The sequence below is a fragment of the Delphinapterus leucas genome, chromosome 13, assembly GCF_059928025.1.
Source record: "Delphinapterus leucas isolate spDelLeu-1000000601 "Yukka" chromosome 13, BTC_Dleu_Yukka2, whole genome shotgun sequence".
Lineage (NCBI taxonomy): Eukaryota > Metazoa > Chordata > Mammalia > Artiodactyla > Monodontidae > Delphinapterus > Delphinapterus leucas.
The window spans coordinates 28,357,036-28,381,375 of NC_143141.1; positions in this window are offsets into that span (position 1 = coordinate 28,357,036).

Consider the following 24,340-nt stretch of genomic DNA (forward strand, 5'->3'; position numbering starts at 1 on the left):
TCAATAAGAGTCATTCTTAGTTACTGATACATGACTTAGTAGATCCCATTCAATTTAAAATGTCCCCTTTTTTTCTGATACTTTCACAAGTCATTAATTAAATGTTGCTCACTTTTAAGGCCAATCGGTGAGACATTATTTAACTTGTCTCCTCTAAAGTTCCAGCATTAACTCAGGCGGGGGCTTCACCAAGTACTGATCATGTGACCTTGGCCTCTCATTGCCTCAGTTTTCTCATTTGTAACATGGGTATAATAATCGGCTTATTTCATACGCCTATGAGGAGGAAAACTTCATATGTGTGTGTGTGTGTGTGTGTGTGTGTGTGTGTGTGTGTCTATATATATGTATTTAAACAGTGTCTTAGAATAGTGTCTGGCACATGATAAGCATTATAGAAGTATTGACTGCTGCTACTAGTACTGTTATTATGAGAACTAACTGTTGAGAATAATCCTTCATATAGGGGTTTATTCCACTGAAGATAAAGGAAACTCATAGAATGTTAGAGATCAGATTAAACACGGAAAGCCAGTAAAATATACCAGGACAGAAGATGATGAGAGTGTGAAAGGATAGAGGAAAAAGAATGGTTTTTGTTTTTCTTTTTCTTTTTTAAAGAAGGAAAGAGCCTAGAAATAGGACAAAAACTATTCATTGGCTATACTGACATGGAGATCGCTGGTGACCTTCATAAGTAAAATTTCAGGACAGTGGGCAGAGAGATTACGGTGAGGGAAGTCAGATGGATGTAAATTATAGAGTAAATGGGACGTGAGGAAATGGAAACAATATATGATGATAACAATTTTGAAAAGTTCAGACATGAATTGGCTAAAGAAGATATGCAGGGATTAGAGGAGGAGGGAGGCTTTCGTGTTACACGTATAGTTTTTAACATTTTAAGTTGGAGTTACTAGTCTAGAATGAGGTTGAATTTTGGCAAGAATCATTCATAAGGAGTAGATGGGTTGTAGAAAATGCAGTGCTGTGAAGTACTTGAGAAGATGAGAGAAAATGAAATGCTATCTCTAGTGCACGTGGCTTTTGAACTTGAACTCCTGTAGTGCAAGGGAATACAAAGATCAATGCAAATGCTAATGAATTAACGGATTTGGCAGTGGACTATTTACTGACTTCTGTGTTCCTAATGAGTTAGGAAGCGCCTCACCAGCTCAGAGTGAAGGAAGTAGAGAGGATGGAGGGAAATTTGAGGAGGGTAGGGAAAGCTTCTAAGAAAATAGTCCTTAAGGAGAATTAGAAAGAACTTACTGTAAGTCAGAGCAATATTTCCAGTCTTGAAAATCCATTTGAAGTTGGTGTTTATTAATTTATTGGAATACCAATTTTCCCTGCCACATGATGTTTCTCCAGCTACCTGGATATAAGTTACACAGAGGCAGAAAAGAATGAGAGATAACAATCGAGGGAAAATACAATTAGTATTTTTTTTTTACCTTTTTCCACTTCCCCGCTCCAACTCTGGGGAGCCTTCATGGACATGGCTGCCCTCGCAGCCTCCAGCAGCACCCTGTTATCAAAGAATTCAAAGAAATGGAACATAGGTTTCCAACTTAATAATTCAGCAAAATCAAAAATTGTATATAATGTTTTCTGTTGGCAAAGATTTTTGCAATATAATTTGGTTCCATCTTTTGACAAGTAATTTGGCAATGTCTAGCAAGATAAAAATGTTAATAGCTTTTTACACATTAATTCTAATTCTGGAAGCTTATGCCGATAAATAATTTATAATCCAGAAAATTATTATATAAAGATGCTCATTGTCATGTCATTTGTAATAACAAAACATTGGAAACACCTTTAATTGTTAAGAATAGGAAAACAGTTTAGGAAATTATATCCACTTAGTAGAAAGTGACACAGTTACTATATTATAATTACAAGATGATGGAGCAAAATAAAATAATGCTTAATAAAGAAAGAATGAAGAAAGCTGACCTAAAATTGTGTCTTCCTTATGACAGTAATTATGTAAACATATCAATATTTATTAAAACTTAAAACCAAGATAAAGTTTTAAAAGCTCTGTACCAGTAATGGGGATTTTATGTTCATTTCAAAATATTTTTTGACACAACTCTTAGAATTTTGTTTTGTCTACTCCTTTTCTTAAGAATTTCTGATTATTACCTCACTTTTCATTTCATAGTTTCAAATAAAGCCAGCAATTTTATCATCAGAGAAGATTAGACTTATTTGACAGTTCATAATTCCAAGTTTTTTGGTATAAAAAGACCATATACAGTTGTAGGTGCTTTCAAAATAAAATTCCGAGAATTTTTTTTTTTTGCTTAGTCTTTCCTAGTAGGAGATGAAGCAAACTACCTAAAATTGCTAGCCATTCTTTTTTCATTTTTCTCATTTTATTGATTTATCTTGCCCTTCACAGAAATGATAAGAAATGAGTCTGCAGTTGCATCTGCCAATTTCTTAAATCCTCTATTATCCACATTATGAAATCATACTAGTATGAATGCTTCCAGTATTTTCAGAACTCTTTAGTTAGTATACTTTAGCATTCTGTATGAAGTATCTTATGTAAGTGTAAAATTTAGACTCAACTTCTGGAAGCTTTTGATTTCTTAGTTCAAAAGTGAGAGATCCTTAGTTCAGCCATATGATTAACAATTACTTGTATAGTAAGAAGCTCCTAAATTAGTGTTTTATGGGTACCTGGCAGTTTTCTTGCCATTTCTCAGAAGTTCTCTATTAAACACATTCTCTCTCTTTCTCTCTCTCTATCTCTCTGTCTCTCTCTGTCTCTCTCTCTCTCTGTCTCTCTCTCTCTCTCTCTCTGTCTCTCTCTCTCTCTCTCACACACACACACACACACACACACATTGTGATTAAAAGCACAGATTTTGGCATTATGAAATCTAAGGTTCAATTTCCAGTTGTGTAGTTTCTGGGCCACTTCACTTTAGGCAAGTAACCTAATGTCTCTGAACCTTGTTATTTTCATCTGTAAAATAGAAATTGCAATTATATCAGACAATCCTCAAAACATCCGTAATGATTTTAGAGTTTCAGAGTCAGGTAAAAGCAGGCACTCAGTAAATGGCTAGTGCTTTTATTACTTTATTATTATTTAGGTCTTGGTTTTCCTTGAGTGTGTGAGTCCCCATAATGAAATGTAATTTCCAGTAGATTGAGTAACACCTGTTTTCACCAAAAATTTTAACTGAGTTCATTACTTTCTGTGCAACCCAGATTAGTTTTCTGCCTCCTTTTCTGTGCCGTATGTAGGTGTTCAGTAGATTTATTTAATAAATGTATGAATGCATGAACGCGTAGATGAATTTTTAAATGCTTCTTTTTGAGAAGGTAGAACAAATGTGACACAGTAGAACAGATAAGAAAATAATCCATGGAAAAAATGGCAAAGTCATGTATGTGTCCAGGGCCAGCCTAAGAAGAATTACTTTTTTTTTTTTTTTTAGGAAAAATGTGTTGAATAGCTTATTTTAATTATTCTTAAAAGTTAAGTACAGGGACTTCCCTGGCGGTCCAGTGGTTAAGACTTCGCCTTCCAATGCAGGGGGGTGTGGGTTCAATCCCTAGTCGGGGAGCTATGGTCCCACATGCCTCGCAGCCAAAAAACCAGAACATAAAACAGAAGCAGTATTGTAACAAATTCAATGAAGACTTTAAAAAATGGTCCACATCCAAAAAAAAAGTTAAGTACAAAACTTTGCTGATGATTTACATATTTAGGACCAATAAAATAATGTGAGATTAGCTGTACTAAAACAGAATGTTGAGCTACATTCACATTAAGTGACATTATATAGTCTGAGTTTATGGAAAACTTCTGAGATGGTGAGTGACCTTTGAGCAGAAAAAGACAGAAGGAGAAATGGCCTTTTCTACATTCTATTGTGCCTCTAAGTAAAATGCTTGGTAATCTAGCTACAAAGCTCTATGTCATTGGCCTTAGGCACGTACTATGATCTACCTTGTGAAGATCAGATTTTGCCATGGAGAGGATTTGTAAAAGTATCACACATTCCAGTACCGTTGGCAACCACAGCTACCAAAAACTCCAATTTAAATTGATGAGCCTAATATCAGATGATAGTATCATTTCCTTGTGGGTGTTCTGGGAAAAGGTGGGTAGGAAATGTATAAAAGTGAATACTTTATTGACTGAAATAACACTTCATCATTTTGAAAACATAAAATACATTAAAGTTGTTATAGCATCATACATGAATATTTCACTGTATTTTAGACCTTGCCTACAAGCAATGTTTTCTGCCCTTTGAAAGAGAACCATGCTTGTGGTATGCATTAATCATAGAAAAGATTAAACACTGAAAAGAAATTCAGCCTTTAAAGACAATTTGCTTTGATTGATTCAGTGGGTTCTCCTAAAAAGTTAATACCCAGAATTATTGCTTGTTAAATTGGAGTTACAAATTCTTTCAGAGTTACTTAGTATTTTCTTTAATATCAGTATCAAGGAAGGCAAAGCAAATTTACATATTTATTAGGAAATACAGGCACATAATCATAAAACAAGAAAACACAACGTTTTTATAGACTTTATTTTTTAGAAGTGTTTTAATTTTACAGAAAAATTGAGAAGATAGTATAAAGTGTTTCCATATACACTATACCCATTTCCCTCTGTGACGATCAACTTATATTAGTATGTTACATTGTTACAATCAGTGAACAAATATTGATACATTATTGTTTACTATAGTCCATACATTAGTCCAGTTCCTTAGTTTTTACCTAATGTCCTTTTTCTATTCCAGGATTTCATCCAAAACATCACATTACATTTAGTTGCCATGTTTCCTTAGGCTCCTCTTGGGTTTGATAGCTTCTCAGATTTTCCTTGCATGACCTTGGCAATTTTGAGTAGTTAGGCTTGTGTAGGATGCCCGCTACTAGAATTTGTTTGATGCATGTTTCATGATAATATTGGGATTATGTGTTTGGGGGAGGAAGACCACAAGAGTAGAAGGGTTATTTTGTCAGATCACATCAAGTGTACAAAGTATCAATATGCATTATGAATGCTGAGGTCGACCTTGATCACCAGGCTGAGGTAGTGTTTTTCAGGTTTCTCCATTGTAAAATTACTGTTTTCCCTTCTCCATATTGTACTTTTTGGAAGGAAGTCAATATGCTCAGCCCACAACTAAGGAATAGAGAGTTATGCTTAAGATGGAGTACTACATAAACTATTTGGAATTCTTTTGCACTGGAGATTTATCTATTCTCCCGCATTTATTTATGTATCCAATTATTTATTTATATCAGAAGAACTCACGGATTTTTATTTTATACTTTGGGTCATAATCTAATTCTACGTTAGTTACTTTGTTCCTCAAATTGCTCTAGTCCTGACCCTTGTGAACTCTTTTCAGTTCAGTGGCTCGTGCGCCACTCTGAGGTATCCCCATCCTATATATTTTTTTGGAACTTCCTTACTTTCTGACACTATAAGATGGCCTTGTATATAAATCTTGTATATTTACTGCCCCAGTCCTAGAATCAGCTATTTCTTCAAGGATAACTAGGTCTTTTTAGTGGAGAACAGCATTAGACAGCAGGATCTGGGTGTGGGGTGTGCTAATTGCTGCCCGGATGTCATTGCTTCTAGATCTTCTCAGCTGACAGAGCAAAGAGATAACATGTGTGTACATTCCCCACGTATATGGACATATCTATAAGTATCTCTCTACATAACCATGTGTGTTAAGGTAATATGAAGCAATATTAAGCTAAGCATGAATGTATATTGATGTTTCCAACTTTAATCTGTTACCACATAGATCATCTTAGCCTCATCTCTTGCTTATCTTTAAATTTCAACTGCGGCAAAACACTTGACTTTTAGAAGTATGAAAATCAAATTGTAGCTACTTTGGGAAGCCACATCATCTAGCAGAAGAATTCTTAAAGGGCAAGGTGTATATCATCAAATTTTAATTTACAGTCAGCAGTACTTTGTAACATCCATAGGCCTCCAGACCTCTGCTTCCAAGAAGATGAAGTAGCCCATTTCTCCCAGGTTCTTCCACTTAAAACTAAAACCCTGAACATAACAACAGACAAACATAGGAAGACACTGAAAGGTGGAAATGAGAAGGCAGACTTAACTAGGGACTTTGGGACTTGAGGAATAACATGGTGATGAGTCCCCTGTGTTTCCTGTTGCTTCCCATACATCCTGGAGAGGGTATTACAGGAACCCCCAATCAATAACCACCAACAGAACAACAGACAAAAAAGCTTCAAAAAAGAAAACACAAAACCCCCGTTCCCCCTAGCCAAGGTATGAGGAAAGGGGTTGTCAAAGACAGAAAACCATTTGGGCAATAATATACACACTACTCGAGCCAAGTGCCAGTGGAATATTGCACCCATCCCCTATGTCCTGTGGTTTCAGTTGGGCCAAGCTACGATTTGATCTTCCACACCACCCCACTCCTGCCCTCCAGAAGAGGCAGTGCTCTGATTCGCCACCAGGGCTGTTTCAGTGTGGTGCAGTGGTGAGCTGAGCCTCCACCCCTTTGCATTAGCAAAGAGACTTTCAAAGGTAGTGCCTGACAGGCTAGTTAACACTGGGCTGCCCTCACACAGTCGTGGGGTCCAGTGGTGGGACCTAGCCTCCGTCTCTCCCTGACATCGATAAGAATAGGATGTTACAGGTTGGAGGGAGTAGGCACCCCACTAACCCCCAACACATGGTGTCCGTGAGACCCAATGGGGTGCTGAATCCCCATAACCGTCCTGAGGCAGTAAGACAGAATGAGATGGCACAAGCAGGGCTAGTTGGCAGTTCTCTTCCTCTTACCCTGGTGTCAGTGGGGCCAGCAGGTAGCTGACCCTCTACCCACACCCGGCATCAACAAGAAGGAATGAAGTGGGAGGAAGGACAGCAAACACAGCAAACACTTCACCTCTCCCCTCCCCTGGTGTCAAGAAATCTACTGGGGAGATGAACTTCCACTCCTACTAAAAGGCAACAGAATGATATTAATGTTCCCACTTTTGGGGGGAAGGTGTCAGAAGGGCCAGTAGGATAGCTGAACTTCTACTTGATCTGTCTGCAGTGAGAGAATGTAAGTGCCCACTTTTGCTGGGGTTTTGACAGTAGGGCCCAGTGGAAATCTGTACGTAACCCCCCAGTCCTCATACTCCACCTCCAATAGGATGACTTCCTTCTAAAAAGTAATAATAAAATTAAATGGGATACAGAGTCATATAATAACTCACAATGTTTAGAATCCAATTGAAAAATACTCATGGCACCAAGAAGCAGGAAATCACAGAATAAATGAGAAAAGACAATAGACCTACACCAGCACTGAGATAAAACATCTATTGAAATTATCAGACAGGGGTTTTAAATAAGCTGTCACATAAATGCTTCAATTAGCAATTATGTGTTCCTTGGCGGAAATGGGAAAAATAGAAAATGTGAACAAAGAACTAGAAGTTATAAGAATAAAAACAAATGAGAACAGTAGAACTGAAAAATACAACAATCCAAAAACTTTGCTCAAGAGTAGAGTGGAGATTACAAAGCACAGAATCATGAACTTAGAAGAGATCAATACAATGTACCACATGTACAGAGAAAAATAGGCTGAGGGGTAGAGATGGGAGAAAGAACAGGATCTCAAGAACCTGTAAACAGTAACGAAAGCACTAACATTCATATCATCAAGGTTCCAGAATGAAAAAAGAGAGCACGTAGGACTGACAAAGTATTCAGAGAAATAATGACTAAAACGTTCCCAATTTTTTAGAAGACATAAGCACACATCCAAGGATCTGAGCAAATCCAAAGAGGAAAAACACAAAGGTATCCTTGTCAAGACGCGTCATAATTAAACTTCTGAAAAGTAGAGACAAAACAAATCTCGAAAGTGGACAGGCAGAAACGATGCATCACTTATTGAGAAACCAATTCCAATGACAGCATATTTCTTGTCTAAAATTATGGAGTCAGAAGCATTGACATAACATTTTTCAAGTAGTAAAAGAAAAGAACTCTCAGCCACAAATTCACACTTTTTATATCCACTTTCTTGTTTGACTTATATTAATGGACTACCAACTCATCTTTCTATATCCGGGCCTGCCATCAGACTTCTCCAAAAATCTAGTCACAGTATTTCCAGAGTGATCTTTCTGAAAAAGAAACAGATTTTTCTTATAAAAGTACCTGATTGTGTTATGAAACTTTTCTCTCTTCTAAGTTACCAGGTAAAATCCTTCAATGGATTCCCATCTTTCTTGGAGTAAAATCTCACATCCAAACTCTCTTTGTCCTTTTGGGCTGCTGTAAGATTATACTGCAGGTTGGGTGGCTCATAAACACCAGGAATTTTTTTTCTCACGGCTCCGGAGGCTGCGAGTTCAAGAATAGGGTGCCAGTATGGTCAGATGAGGGCCCTCTTCTGAATCACAGACTTCTCATTGTATCCTCACATGGCAGAAGAGCTTAGGGAGCTCTGTGGGGTCTCTTTTATTAAGAGCACTAATACCATAATCATTTCCCAAAGGCCCCACCTACTAATACTATCAGCTACGGAAATTAAGATTTCAACGTATGAATTTGGAGGGGAACACAAAGACTAGACCATAGCACTTTATACATACATGGACTATGCATGATCTGGCGTCTACCCCCCTCTCCATTGTCTTCTTTTTCTACACGCCAGTGAGCATTTCTCTTTTTTTTTTTTTCCTTTTTTTTGCGGTACGCGGGCCTCTCACTGTTGTGGCCTCTCCCGTTGCGGAGCACAGGCTCCGGACGCGCAGGCTCAGTGTCCATGGCTCACGGGGCCTAGCCGCTCCGCGGCATGTGGGATCTTCCCGGACCGGGACACGAACCCGTGTCCCCTGCATCGGCAGGTGGCCTCTCAACCACTGCGCCACGAGGGAAGCCCTAGTGAGCATTTCTTATACTGATTATGAATGGAACTCCTTTCTGGACTGATCCTTAACCATTCATTTTCTGGCAACTGTGAATTTATCTTCTCTTTTCCTCAAAACTTCACCCTTCCTTCATGTTACATATCCATTTCAATTGCCTTCTACAGGAAGCCCTACTGATATCGCCCATATACTACTGTCCACAGCATGAATTAAGGTCTTACTGTGTCTTCCTATAGCACTCTGTAATATCTTTTACGGTAACTATGGATTTTCTTACTTGAGTGTCACAATACATTGAATTGTAGGTGGCACTATAATGATTTTAGTAACAGTAACACTGGTGCCTAGTTTATCCCATGACATACTTTAGGTGTTCAATAAATGTGTGTTGAATGAGTGAATGAATGAATGGTCAATTTGAAATCTTAATCATGTTACTTTTCAAAAATCTGTTAAAAGATACCACAGTTTTCCAGAAGATTAGGGAGTTAGGACCTGAAACTTGATTTAACAGAGGAAATTTTTACTCATACATCATGCTTAAATACCTCAAAGTAAAACCATAAACCCAGGAATTTAAGGTTATCCATTTGGACTTTCAAGCCAATAGTTAATATCTCCTGCCCCGACTGTATTAGATGGTTTCGATGCTCCACTCATATCTCCCCAGCACTCATCATTCCAGTATATGCTGATAGAATCATGCTGCCGCCTGCAATTATCCACCTTAGGGCAGGCCAGAAGTGTACAGGAGTTAATGTATCTGGGTGTAGCTTTCAACCAAGGACAGAGGGGACTGGAAGATAAGTACTTCAAGTTTCTCACCGATTCTTGGGATAACTCTGAGACATGTTCTGTAGAGTTTCACAGAACTCGCCTGAAGTACTGGCAGCAGTTCCCTGCAGGAGTAATTTATTCGGTAATACACCTCTGTTGGCTTCCTTCCATGCCTCCATTCTCAATTCCCACTCCACTTCTGAGTTTTCTGGAAGCACCTCCCAGATGAGCAGTTTGCACTCAAATTATCGCCTCAAGTTCTGCTTCTAGGGGAACTCAGTTGATAGCCTCCTAACAACCCAGTGCTCCTTACAGAGCCGTCACTGGTACAAGTACCAAGGCACGGCACATTACGTATCACTCCTCCTAAATCCTAATATTTTTAAACAGATAGGAAAGAGCATGACCTTGAAGAGAAAAAGAGTTCATATGAGGATGGCCAATGGATAAAGGGAAGGAGAGACAGTGCCATTTGTTTTCCATTAATGATAGTGTGAAATGTATGGGCAGATGGTCTAACAGGTGTGACTATAATTTGAGGAGCCTGCTCCCTTGGTTACAGAAGACTGCTATTGTTATTATTTTGGAACCACAACCTCATGACTTTATAGTTTCACTTGATGTAACCTTCTCCTTTACCTTTAAATCTTCGTACATCACTGAATTGCAGCCAATAGATTTATTTTCTCCCTATGGCTCCATCACAGAAAAAGACACACACGTGCACACACACACACACGCGCGCGCGCACACACACACACACACACACACAGAGTTTTGTGTATGCCAGTGCTAGAAAAGACAAGCTCATGGTGCATGTATGCAATGGATATTGTACATTACAGGTCTCTGTGAAATAGTCTTCTGCAGGTTCCTATGTTTATTTTATGAATAATTAACTTTAGTAAAGTTAATTTCCTGAAGATCTTGTTGAAGACTGAAGAAAGGAAGTAAATTGTAAAGAAAAAGACTTCGAAACTTGCCCTTTTCGCCCTCTCTTTGTGTCTTAATGAACAAAGGATAACTGGGCCTTTTTTGAAGCCTTTGCTTGAGTTGAAGACACAAAATGCAACCTGTACTCTTATCATAATATGTTCAGTTTATGAGTACCCAAACTTATAAACCGTGAATTTCCCTAAAGTTATTATACCATCTAGAAGATGTTTGCTTGGACGTTTACTTAAAACCAAACAATTGAGGTCTATGTGTCCAAATAATTTCCTTCTCTCTTGCTGTCTCCCTTTCAGTTTCCTGAGTTTCTGGGAAGGCCTGGTTTCCCCAAAGGAACGATTTCTGGTAGAAGTCTGAAGGTCTGACCCAAGAAGAAAAAATCCAGTACAGCCAATGAATTGAGGACAAGAAGTTTTCCGATCAGGTAGGAACATTTAATCTCATACATTACGATCGCCTTAAGTAAGGTGTGCTGATAGCTGGATATGATTTAACTGCTTGGAAAAAGATGCATATATATTATATGACCTACCCCACAAGGAAGCTGTTCTCAGTTCTCTTAGAGGTTGTGGTGTTTATCAGAGAGCGCCTTGGGGGAAAATGAATACAATAACAGTATGATGCTTTTTTTTATTATTAGCTCATTGTTGCCAAGTACACTTGGTGACCTTGGTGCCTGTGGTTTAATCCAGGGGGTTAGACATGTGGAACAGCACATTAACCCTCTTTAGTATTTTCTCCCAAGACAAATCATTTTTATAGGTTGTCTCCATGGTCTTCTAGTTGCTTATCAAAATTAAGCATCAAGCCTTCTAAGTGTGCAATAGCCCCAGTCAGTGTGAGGAAATCAGCTTGGTTCTTATTGGGGCACAGCTTCTTGGCCTTGGCACAAAGTGACTTCACATAGGGAGTTAGAAGGAGGAGAACGGGACATGAGAAAGGGGAGTTCTGTGTTCTCATTTACCTATGCATGTTGAAACTCCACTAACAGCTTTATTTTCATTAGCAATTTGTGATAAAAACTTAGGGTAAAGGGAATAATGAAGCTGTCCCATTATATGGCAGGACAAAAGATAGTAGTGACATCAAAATCAGGGCCTGTCCATCTCGTTTGCAGCTATATACTGAGTGTTAAGCATAGCATTTGACCCCTCATCAGTATTCAATAAGAAGATGCGTGTTGAATGATTTAGGGATGAATTGATGAATGAAAAAAGTTAATATGGTAGAAAATGTGTTTTATCCTTGTATTTTCGTGTGTTGACTTCTGTATTTCAAGACCCAGCACTGTAACTGACACATAGAATATAAGCAATAAAATGTGTTGAAAGAATGAATGAGTCCCCACTATTCTAAGAATAATTTTAAGACCAACACAGACCCCATATCTGCCAGAGGTATCCAGAGGTGAAAGCCTGGATCTCAGCTAGTGGTAGAGCTGACAGGATTTATCTAGTTTTAATAATTTACAGCTCATCCCATTACATTTAGGCATAGTACCTACATGAGCCATACAATTAAATGTTGACTGAAAAACAATGCACAACCTAGAAGTTGAGAATTATGTTTTATGTGGAAGACATACTGAGGACTGAAATCAGGAGACAGCCTCTCAGATAGCTCTGAGGGACTGTTCTGAAGAGCTAAGGGAGGGCACAGGGTATTTAGAGGTTCTTGCAAAAAAAAAAAAAAAAAGACAGGTAGTTGGAACATCAAAAGATTACTGTTAATTAAAGAAACTAGACATCTTAAGTTAATAAATGTAGCACTTTTCCATATATGGTGAGATGCAAGAATCTGGTCTCCTGGAAATCATTCCCTTGATTTGCACTTTAATTATCTAGGGCCAGTATCCTGTTTTCTCCATCCTGAATCCCCTCAGGGTGCGGCTTTGGGTGTGGCTTCAGTGGCTGATGGCTTGATGGCTGTAACATCCTGTGTTACTGATAAGGCTGGCTACATTCTTTCTCCACATAAATGACTTGAATATGGATAGTAAATCTGTGGATTTGCAAAACGTAATTCTTGGAGCATTTTTATAAGGACAAAGTTAAGGGCAATTTCAGAATCACTAGTGGCTAAAATTGCTATTTATACTTTTCCACTGGTAGGTAGTAATCTGCTGTTGCTGTCTTCAGTATTCCCAAGGGATAACAAAAGCCATTTAATTCAAGAAAGAAAGGTAAAATTTAGCACAATGCAGCTTCCACAAAACCAAACACACACCCAACTCTCTCAGATATGAAGTAGTAATCTAAAATAGAATCCTGGAACTAATTGCAAAACAAGAGCAAATGTACTCATATTGGATAATTTTATTCTTTTATTAATGTTTGATACATATATGTATTTATTATTAAAATTCAAAGTTGCTGTATGGAGAAATAGTTTTGTACCAATAGTGTCTTTGTATGTGTTTATCAATAATGTATGAGATTGCCTCCTATGCTCCTTTTCTTTTATTGGGGGGGGGAGGGGGTGTGTCACGCTACGTCAAGGTCGGGAGTCAAACCCGCCACGACTGTCCATGAGGGGTTTTCCCGGGTCCCCACTTCAGGCCGGTGGGGGTGGCCAGGGGCAGCCGAAGACGTGCGTACGTGCGTGCGTGCGTGCGTGCGTGCGAGCCTGCGAGTCCACGGGGCGGATCGCGCGTGCCGGGAGTGTTTCAGCCCGGCCCCCGGCTCATTGTGGTCGCCTCACGCCGGCCCGAGTTCGCAGCAGCGCTGGAGGCCCCGGGCCTGTGACCACAAAGAGGGAGCCGGGGGTCGGACGGGAGCGCTGCGGCGGCAGCTGAGGCCCAGACCAGGCCCCCCTCAGCCTCCCGCCTGCCCGCCTGCCCCGCCCCCGCCGGCGGCGCCGCGCCCCTCCCCCAACCGCCAGACTAGCGCGGTGCGGGGCCCGCGCGCGAAGACATGGGGGAGAAGCTGGAGCTGAGGCTGGAGTCGCTCTTGGGGACCGAGCCCGCCGTCTACCCGTGGCCGCTGCCGGTCTACGTAAGTGCCGTCCGTCCCCTCCTCCCGGACCCCCGCTCCTGTTCCCCCACGGCGCGCGCTGAGCCCACCGAGAAACGGAGCGACTCGAGTCGCCAGACCCTCTTTGGAGCCCCCCTTCCCGCCCCGCCGTGGTTCTCCGCGGCAGTTTCCAGCCCCCGCGCGCAGGGTGGGCAGAGGGGAGCCGGCGCCGGCCGGGGGTCACAGACTCGGCCGCGGGGATCCCGCGCTTCCGAGGGGCGCCCGAGCCGGTCTGCGGTTGGCTCTGCAGGGCTGGGGACCCCGGTCCCCCCGGTCCTGGAATGTCGGCGGGCTTGCCCTTCTGTACTTTAGGATCTGACATGTAGGGTTTCTTTTTCCTGGTAGTTTATTCTTAGCGCTGTCAACGTGCTTAGTTTTTTTAATTTTTTTTTATTTTTCAGGGCACCCTTTCCTCCCTCTCTCCAGTTTTTTTGTGTTTCTGTTTCTGTTTTGTTTTAGTGAGGCATTTTGTCCCTCTGATCTTGAGTGGGTGGGCTGGCAGGACACTTGGAGAGGAGGCGTTCTGTCCCCTGATCTTGAGTGGCCTTTGGAAAATGACAGGCCAGACGGAAATTTACACAGGCGTCCGGTGATTGCAGAAATGCAGGGTGTCCGGCTAGGTGGGCGCCCGGCCTGTCGTCCCCCGTGGCGGCGTGGTGCGCGTGTTCCTTGTCTCAGGGTTTACGCTTGGGCCCCGCAGCCCAGCTTCCAAAGGGAAAGCGCAGCGGGCGCCTTGGGCCGGCGCCTTTGGGGCGCCCTTTCGTGCGCTCGGCTTGCGGGGGACCGGCCTCCAGGCGACCCGGCGGGGAAGCCCGCGCGACCCGGCCCTCGCGCGGGCTCCGTGTGTGTCAGTTTGTGGAAAGTGTGTCGCGCGCGGCCGGGGTCGGGGTCGGGACGCTGGGACCACCTGGGAGCCGATGTAGAGGGATATGATTTCCATTTTCAAGGCGCATTCATCCTGTGCAGGGAGACAGCCTAACATAAAATTTGCCTAACAAAAACTATATTAACAGGTGGAAAGACTATCTCCCAGTTGAACAGCGGATGCCTGGGACTCGTTTCATTGCTTTCAAAGTTCCTTTAAAAAAGGTGAGCAAAAGTTAATACCGTATTCTTCCAGAAATCTGAATTCACCATATAGAGCCCTGGCTCTCAACCCCGTCGTACTCCATTTTCCCTTTTTATAGCAAATACTTTTTAATACCTCTTTTACTATCCAGAAATGGGATTCATAGACAAATACAACCAACTTTTGTACTTAATTAAAAAACAAAAAAAAACAATGCAATGCCCTAACTATAAATAAAGAATAAAGTAATTTATAAGAAAGTAATATGTATCTCAGTATGTAAATGTTTGGGGATGACTATACTAGAAATAAAGAAATAGTCGGTTACTTGTACCATGAATGCAATAAACTGTGGACTTTGATTGATAACGATGTGTCAGTGTTGGTTCATGAATTCTAACAAATGAAGCACACTGGTATGGCATGTTGATAATGGGGAAGGCTGTGTGGGATGAAGGAGAGAGGGTGTAAGTGGGAACTGTGTACATTTTGCTCAGTTTTGCTGTGAATCTCAAACTGCTCTAAAACTAGTCTACCAATTAAGAAAAAAAGTGTGTGTTGCTGACACTTGAATAACCAAAGAGATCAATGGAACAGGGTACATGTATAAGCCAAATACATGAAAGAATATTTAGCAGTGAAAGCCATCCTTCCTATATGTAGATGTTCAAGAAGTATTTATTTCTGTGTCTATTTTCAGGCACTCCGCTTGGAGCTGGCAATACAGTGGTAGGCAAAATTGATGTGGTCCCTGCCTTCTGGGAGTTTAGAGTCAGGTTAGGAGACCAACATGAAATAAACAAACATAGAAATAACTATATAGAAGTGAGCTTATTTTCTTCGGTCTAATCTCTCTGGAAGAAAGGATTGTAATATCGCTTGTAAGCTGCAGAGGAGGAAACTTGACTTTGAATCTCATATGTTAGCATCCCAGGGTTTGAATAAATGGATAACATAGTAAAGGATTTTAAACATATGTTCTTCCTTATTTTATTCTTTCGGACAGAGTTTTGAAAAGAATCTTGCTCCAGAAGAACGTTTCTCCCCCTTGGATCTCTTAACAAAATCCAAGGACAGAATGAAGAACTTGGGCTGATTATTGACTTAGCAAATACTCGCCGCTCTTACAAGCCAGAGGTAAATGGAAGGCGTAATTGAAAATGACCTTCTTTCTGATACTGTAATAATTCATAGTAGTTCAGTAGTTATCATCTTATGCTAAGGTGAGTCCTGGCCTTCTCTCGTGGGTTCAAAAAGGGAAGCTAGTGGTTTCCTTAAATACACATTTGTAATTGCTGTTTCAAAATGAGATGAAAGATATGAATTGAACTGTAGTATTTGGCAGTAGGCTCTAGATATGCTTAAGAAATTCTATAAGCTTCCATGTTCTACATTTTGAAAATGAAGTAAACTTTTAGTAGTTACAGTAGTATCCTAAAAAGAAAGAAAGGTATGTCCATTATGTCTTTAGCACTTATGTTAAGCAGTTGCCTGAGCATGTTTAAGCATCAGTGTAAAAGACAATTGTTCTCTAAGTTTTATGCTTCCTTTTCCTGATGCCTTCTGATATAGTACAGAAACCCATCTATTCTCTTGGCCCATGTAGGACATTCCAGTGCAAAAGAATTATCCTCCTTCTGACCTGTTCCATGGCCTTGGGAGACAGTAACACCTAATGTCTTTTAATATTTGTAGAGCAGTTTGCCATTTAGAAAGTTCTTTCATATCCGTTGACTTAGTTAATCTTCACAGCAATCCTTTGCTCTTGAAGTGGAAGTAGTACTGATATCTCCTACTGAGTGCTTACCCTGCACTAAGCTCAGAGGATAGACAACTACAATTACTAATTTTACAGACGATGAAACTGACTCTCGGAAAAGGAAGAATTGAAATTTCAGCTCTGTTATTGCTTTTTTTTTATTGTGGTAAAATATAGAGAAATCATATTTCTTTTAACCGTTTATAAATATGCAGTTCAGTGGCATTAAGTACAGTCACAGTGCTGTGTAACCATCACCGCTGTCTAGAACCAAAACTTTTTCATCGTCCTCAACAAAAACTCTGTAACCATCAAACAGTAACAACCCCATTTTCCCTCCCACCAACCCTTGGTAACCTCTATTCTATTTTCTGTCTCTGTGAATTGGCCTATTCTAGGTACCTCGTGTAAGTGGAATCTGCAGTATTTGTCCTTCTGTGTCTGGCTTATTGCACTAAACGTCGTGTTTTCAAGGTTCATCCATGTTATAGCACGTAACGAAATGCCATTTCTTTTTTGGCTTAGAAAATCCCATTGTGTGTATATAGACCACAGTTTGTTATTCAACGGTTGATTGACACTTGGTTGTTTTCCACCTTGTAGGTATTGTGAATCATGCTGCTATGATCATTGGTGTACAGATATTTGTTCAAATCCCTGCTTTCAGTTCTGTTAGATGTGCAGCGTAGGTAGTAGCAGAGTTGTTGGATCATAGCCTACTGCCAAATACTAAGCTGTACGCTTAACCTGTGAGAAAGTGCCAAACTGTTTTCTACAGTGTCGTCTTGTTTTTAAACAATTATCACAAATTTTAAGCATATACAAAAGTATAAAACTACTGTGAGTGTTCCTTGTATACCCAGGAACTCATCCAGCTTTCTTATTTACCAACTGATGGCTGTCATGTTTTATCTATACCCCCACCTGTTTCACCCCATTCCGTATTATCTTGAAGCAGCTCCGAGACAACATGTAAATTACACCTGTACGTTTTTGGTACGTGCATTTAAAATATAGGACTTTTATTCCTTAATATCATTTTTTAATATTAAATACCCAGGGAGTGCTCAAATTTGCAGTTGTCTCCTAAACGTCATAAAAAATTGTCTATAAGAATTTTGAATTAGATCCAAATAAGGTCCACACTTTGCCGTGGATTGTTAGGTCTCTGAAGTCTTGTTTAATCTATAGGTTCTCCCTCCATGTCTCTCTCACTTTTTTTTTCCTCCTTGAATTTTGTTTTTAAAGAAACCAGGTGATTTGTCCCATCTAGATGCCGATGATTACATTCCATGTGTTGGTAACATATCCTTCAGTCCTTTTATTTCCTGTAAATCGGTAGTTGATCTGAATGAAGCTTGCATGTTTTGTTTTGGCAAGACAGTTTCATGGGTGATGATGTGTTCTTCCATGGAGACGTATATAGTTGTGTCTTTCTGTGGTATTAGCAGTCACTGATGATTCATACCTACATCCATTAATTCAGTTGAGGCTTCAAAGAATGGTGGATTCTGTTGTTCTTTTTTTCACTTATTAGCTGGGTATATTTGTACGAGGAGAAGATTCCCCTCATCAGCTGTTTGGTTGCTCAGTTGTAGAGGCATGATTCTCTTCTTTTATTTAACAGTTTTCAAAATAATGAGTTGATTCACAAATATCCTCCAGTGTTGACCAGTTTTGTAAAATTTTATTTATTCCTATCACCGTGGACTCCGTTACAGTTATTATTCTAACTGAGGCCCTATCTTTGGCCAGTTGGAGCTTCTCGGTGACTCCTGAGTCCTTTTGACATGACATCAGTTGTTTCTAGACTTTTTCAGTGGTCAGAGCTAGGAAATATGTACGTTTGTTTTTAATATTTTTAAAATATGTCATAGGTTCCTACTGCTACTTTCCATTTAAATTCAGAACTAGAGAATTTTCACTTATCCTTTTCTGTCTTCTATTGATAGTCTACTTTCTCCCACCTCAAGAATACCAGTTCTCAACAATGCCTGAAATTGCCTCTGTTTCCTAATTCGAATCCAAGTTCTTCTGACTCTATTCTACTACTCTCCTTAAATCACAGCCGCTTTATGGCCCTTGAAATGTAAGATAGAACATAAATGTAGGCAGAACTGTTTATGTCATTTTGAGTTACATGTGCATTCATTCACATAGATTTGCTTTTCCTTTTGCATGCCTGGTAACTGTCCGTTCTGCAGTTTGAATGAAAATCAAGTGATAATTACTGGTTAAAGCAGCTTTGGAAAAAATGGCTCTCATCAGAATGACTGACATACAAAGTTTAATGTACTCTCCTGGTTTATATTCTGCCTTCTCTAATTAATTTTTTATTCTTTCCCTACAAAGGAAATAATACATATTTTCATGGTTTTGCCTTATAGGACTTACCAGAAACTCTTCCTTATTTAAAAATGTGTACAATTGGGCATCAGGTGTCAGATGACGACACTAGTTTTAAATTCCAGTGTGCTGTTAATGGGTTTCTGAAAGAACATAAAGATAACGGTGAGTTGCTTTTGTGTTTGTTTTTGTTTTTCCTTTACCTGAACTTTGGTATGCATTTTGAGTGGGGTTGGGGATTTTTAACATTTTTAATAGTTCTGACATTCGTGTCAAGTTGTGTTTGGTAACATTAAGGTGGAAATGTCAGATGGTGCTACTAGAGTACGGTGTTTTTCCTGTTTATGGTCACAAACAATTTAGTTTAGTTTGGAAAGTGATCTTTGTGAGAAATATGAACTGAGCTAGCTTACTTATCTCTTTTTTAAAAATTTGAATGGAAAATACATAAAAACATAAAAATGTTCTTTTGTCCTGTTTATTGGTTGAGAGGTGGAAGAAAAGGTTTAGACTCTCAGGTTCTTAGCGTACATAAAAGAGAAAACAAAAAGCAAAGGTTCAGAGTGAGACAGATCCCTAGAAGCAAAACAAAACAGAGTGGACCAGGTAGAGTGGCTTCCTCATCATATATGTGTTTAAGATATTTTTGCTGCTTTTACCCTTCGGGTGCAAGTGAGGAAGAACACTACCACCTCTTACTCTTATCTTCAGACAGGAAGAACTTAAAAGGCTGGTGTTTTCTTGTTTCCGCTTTAAGATCTACTCTGTTGATAGTAGGTGTTAATAGCGTGTGAATTTTAAGGATCCACTTGCCTTTTTCTAGCATCTAACTATCAGAAGGAACATGGTGTTTGCCATGTTTTAAGACTGAGGAATCTTTTGTCTTTGGAACACCACTGACGCCCATGTGAAAGTGTTCATTTTGTCCTCTTTCTAAATTTAGCCTGAGGAGTGTGCACTTTATTAAATCAATGTAACAGACAGTAAATATTCCGTGTATATATAAAATGATGCACGTATATACATAAAACAGGGAGTAGGGGAGAGGGAATAGAGATGGAGGTGGGAAGATAGGGGATAGGAGGCGAGAGAGAGAGGGAGAGACTGGAATTTCAAGATAAATGTTCATTCTATAACCTGGTTGCTTAATGCAGGTACTAGCTCTTAAATATCTTCAGCCCTATTCACAGATCTTCCGTGTACTTTAGCTTTAAAACTTGAGAGGCTTGGCCTGTCCTGTGATAACCAGGGTGTCTAGAAAGGAGGCAAATTATCTGATGTGTTTAAACTGTAGTCACAGAAATGTTACCTCTTAAGACGTTAGGGCGCAGCTGCCGGCCTACTCACTTCCTCCAGGCTCCTTTGTGTGTGTTCTGTCTGTTCCGCGTGGGCTAGAAGATCCTTACAAGTGCATGAGAACACGTTTGTAAACCTTGATTGTTCACATGTTATACCAAGTGTAGTCCATTGCATATGCTGACTCCTCTGTGGGTCTTCTGCATGCAGTGGGCTAACTTCACCATGCTGTCTGCCATTGCAGTCTCAGGACCTTAGTTATGATCCATTGGTGACTTCCTCTGCTGTAAGGCCCTCCCACAGATGCCAGGCTCACTGATAATGAGGAGGAGACTATACTACGCACTCCCTAGAATGGGTAGAGACTCAGAAAATGAATTGTTTCAGTAAACACCGAGAGCCTTATAGGTTTGTTGTTAGGGCACGGGGATACAGAGGTGAGTAGAAGTCTTTGTTCAGTAGCAACTTACAGTTGTCTAGGAAGAGAAACATGTAGTGAGTCTAAGTGGGTTAATTATGATAAAAGAATCAAGTGCAGCAGGAATATAGAGGAGAAATTGAGGAAGGCCTGACTGAGGAGACAGCGTTTGAGCTGGGCTTGGGGGAAGAGGATTTTGCCGGAATGAGGAAAGGACAGCCCAGGTATTGGGGACAGGTACAAAAGGCCCAGGGCTTGAACTTGTGCTCTGGAGGGGCAGCCTCTGGTGTGACTAGAGGGTAGTGTGAAAGGGCAAAGAAGTCATACATTCATTTTCAGCAAATATTTGTATAACACCTTCTAAGTTGAAGGCACTGTTCTAGGAAGTAGGAAGAGAACAAAGTTCTTGCCCTTACGTACTTTCCATCCTAGTGGGGGAGAGAGATGAATAAATAAGTCAATATGTGGAGTGTCAAGCGGTGGTAAATGCTTTGGAGAATAACAAAAGAAGATGAAGAGGTGAGGGAATGTGGTAGGTGATCAGGGAAGTCCCCTCTATTAAGATGTCGATTGAGCAGAGCCTTGCAGTGAGAAACAAGCCATTGGATATCTGGGAGAGTGGAGATGGGGTGGGAGGGTGTGTCCTGGGAGAGTGGAGATGGGGTGGGAGGGTGTGTTCTGAAGCAGAAGGAATAGTAGGTGCAAAGTCCCTGAGGCACGCCTGTGCTTGGCATGTTTGAGGAATAGTAAGGAAGCCAGTGTGGCTGGACAGGGGAAAGTGAGTGAGGGCAGGGCAGTAGAGAATGAGATCAGGGGAGGCTGGCAGGGCAAAGGAGGGAGGTGGATGATGTAGGTCCTTGTAAGTCATAGTTTGAACTTATAATTCAGTTGGAGAGACAGACTGATATCTGTTTATAAAGAGTTCTCAATGCTGTGCTAACAACCTGGGCTGTATTCTGTGCTAAGTGAAGATGTTCAAGCGACAGAGCAATCCAGCCAAGTTTATATTTTAGAAAGATAACAGCGTCACTATCCAAGACACATTGTAGACTATGTATGTAGTACGTGTATAGTGTGCTGCTCTTCTATAAACTACAGGATACCTGTTACGTACAAATACTTACATACAAGATACAAGTGTGAATGTAAGCACTTGGGAAATATCTGAAAGAACCACACAAGAAACTGGGAGAGTCGGACAACTTTCCATGTCCCGTATGATTGGAATGCTGAAGGGTACACACACGAACTAATGGACGTGTGCTACCAGCCTCCGGCTAAGGAGGGAAATTGCAGGCATCAGAATCCTCTTTACGGATCAAGCGCGTTAATCCGCCTGCGTGATGACAGTCATCTCGACACGCCACGCGGTGGCGCATGCGCGGTAGAAGGAGGTCCGCGAGCTGCGTGGGCTTGTGCCTAGGCGCCTGTGGTTCGTGGCCTTGTGCTGGCACCGGGGATGCCGGGTTGGCGACTTTGGCACTCCTGGCGGGGGTGACATGAGCCAGTTCGTCGGCCACGAGGAAGGGCGGAAAGCACATCCCGGAAAGGTAATACGCCTTGGCCCCTGGGCGTTGCCGGTGGAGCTCGGAGCCCCTGGGCCTGGGCTTCCGTCTCTTGTGCTGTCGCCTGTCACAGTGGCCCCCGTGCGCTGGCCCGTCCGCGCTGTGCTAGGGGGTGCTGGTCGTCTCGCGGCTCAGTTCATAGTAGCTGAAAGGGACAGTGTGTGATGTTCTGATTTCTCCCCATCGTTTTAAAAGGGAGGCTCTGGCCATTGCTCCTTGGGTAAAATGCAGCGGGACTGCTTTTTAAGATGGGACTGTCAGTGTTGGGGACCCTCCTTAATTACCAGGATGGAATCCCCTTCAGTTCCTCAAGCCGTGTTGTTTAGGCACAGAAAATGTGAGTAATAGGCACTGGAACTAAGTTTGAGTGAAAAAACGCACCGGTACCGCCGAGTTTTCCATCGAGACAGTTGATCCGTGTTGTCTCTTGGAATTATAAAGGGCGTACTGTTGCTTCCTAACCAGTGTCCTTTGAGAGCTCTACCTCTGTACGTTCAAATGATGAATTTTGAGGCTTTGCTCATACGTGGAGTAAACCCTTAAATTCCCTAAGACCTTCCTTTCCTCCGTCTCATACCCCATTAAGCCCGCTTCAGTTTATCTCCTGAATTTCTTCTGAATCTGTCAACTCTTCCTCAACATCCTCATACTGAACTTGCCTGTCTGTTGCAATGAGGTCCTAACTAGTGTCCATATATCTTGTTTCCTTCCAATCCATTCTTCACACAAGAAACCTTAGAAGCAAGTTGGGACATTGCTCATCAACATGGCTCAAAAACATTGTTTTGAGAATAGAAAACAAACTGTTGGCCTTTAACACTCTGCGTGGTCTAGAATCCTGTCTGCTTCTCTGCTACGTGGACTCCAGCTTGGTGCCTCTCCAACTTTAATATGGGTATGCCTCTCCTGTGGATCTTGTTAAATGCAGGCTGTAATTCAGTAGTTCTGGGTGGGGCCTGGATTCTGTGTTTCTAACGAGCTCCTAGGTGACGGTGACCCTGAGAGCAAGGGTCCAGCTCCTGCCTTTCTCCCTTCTTTCTGGAAGAGCAGGACGTCTGCCCCCCCGGGAGGAGAAAACATCTGCAACGTGACTACTAGCAACCAGCTTCCCTCACAGGCAAGGGACCTTTACCACTGCTCCCTACCATTTTGTCTGAGGCGCAGCAAGCCAAAACACTGACATGCTGAGGTTTGCAGCAAAGAGGAGGTTTATTCACAAGGCAGCCAAGCGAGGAAGTGACGTGACAATAGCTCTCAAATCCGCCTCCCCAAAGGCAAGGGGCTTGGGGTATCTATGGGATAAAGAATAAAGAAGCAGGGCAGTATGAGGCACGGGGAGCATGAGGAAAGGTGATTGGGAAAAGGTGTGCTCCTCATTGTTCTGAGCTGGCGTAACTAGGCTACGGGGCTCAGCACATTCTCAGGCTGTAGTTTTCGGCCCTCTGATGGCAGGAGGTCAAAAGGCACTGGGCCAGGTGGAAGATCGGTGGTCCTCTCCAGTCTTAACCAGCTCAGCCTAACTAGACACAGCTGATTCCAAGTTCCTGGACAGTACCCGGGGCAAACATCTTATTGCTTATGCTACGTGCTATTTGGAGGACGTGCAAGTGTTCAAGCTACCTTGAGGAGTGAAGACAGGATTTGACTAATCCTTACACATGGTTTCACCTCCAGATGAGCAGAAGAGGCCTGTAGGCTGAATCTGGCTCCTGGCACCTGGAATTGGAGGCAGATGGTTTAAAAACAGGCTCTCCCGCCCTCTGTGTTATCTTAGGTAGATAGACTATTGAACCTTCCTGTGCCTGTTTCTCCACCAGCAGCATGGGGACACTCAGAGTCCCTCTCTTGGGGGCTGTTATGGGGGTTCAGTGAGCTATAGATGCATGCACAGGCACACGGGAGACACCCAGTGTGTGTTAGCTTCATGCTTACTTTTTATTAGGAGACCAGTATTGTTAGAAGATTTCTGGTTTGGACAACAGATTAGATAGGTGGTCATTACTATAGTTTATGCAACAGCAATTCACATTACCATTTGCAAAAAAGCAGTTGGTTGTCCAACGGGGATTATAAACATCCATTTACCATGAGCTACTGAACAGATACTTTACACAGTAACTACTTCAAGTACTATTTAAGATCAATTCTCTATGTTGTCTTAAGCAGTTGTTAACCCCCAATTTCGTGAATAGTACCAAGTAAGTCACTTGAACATCA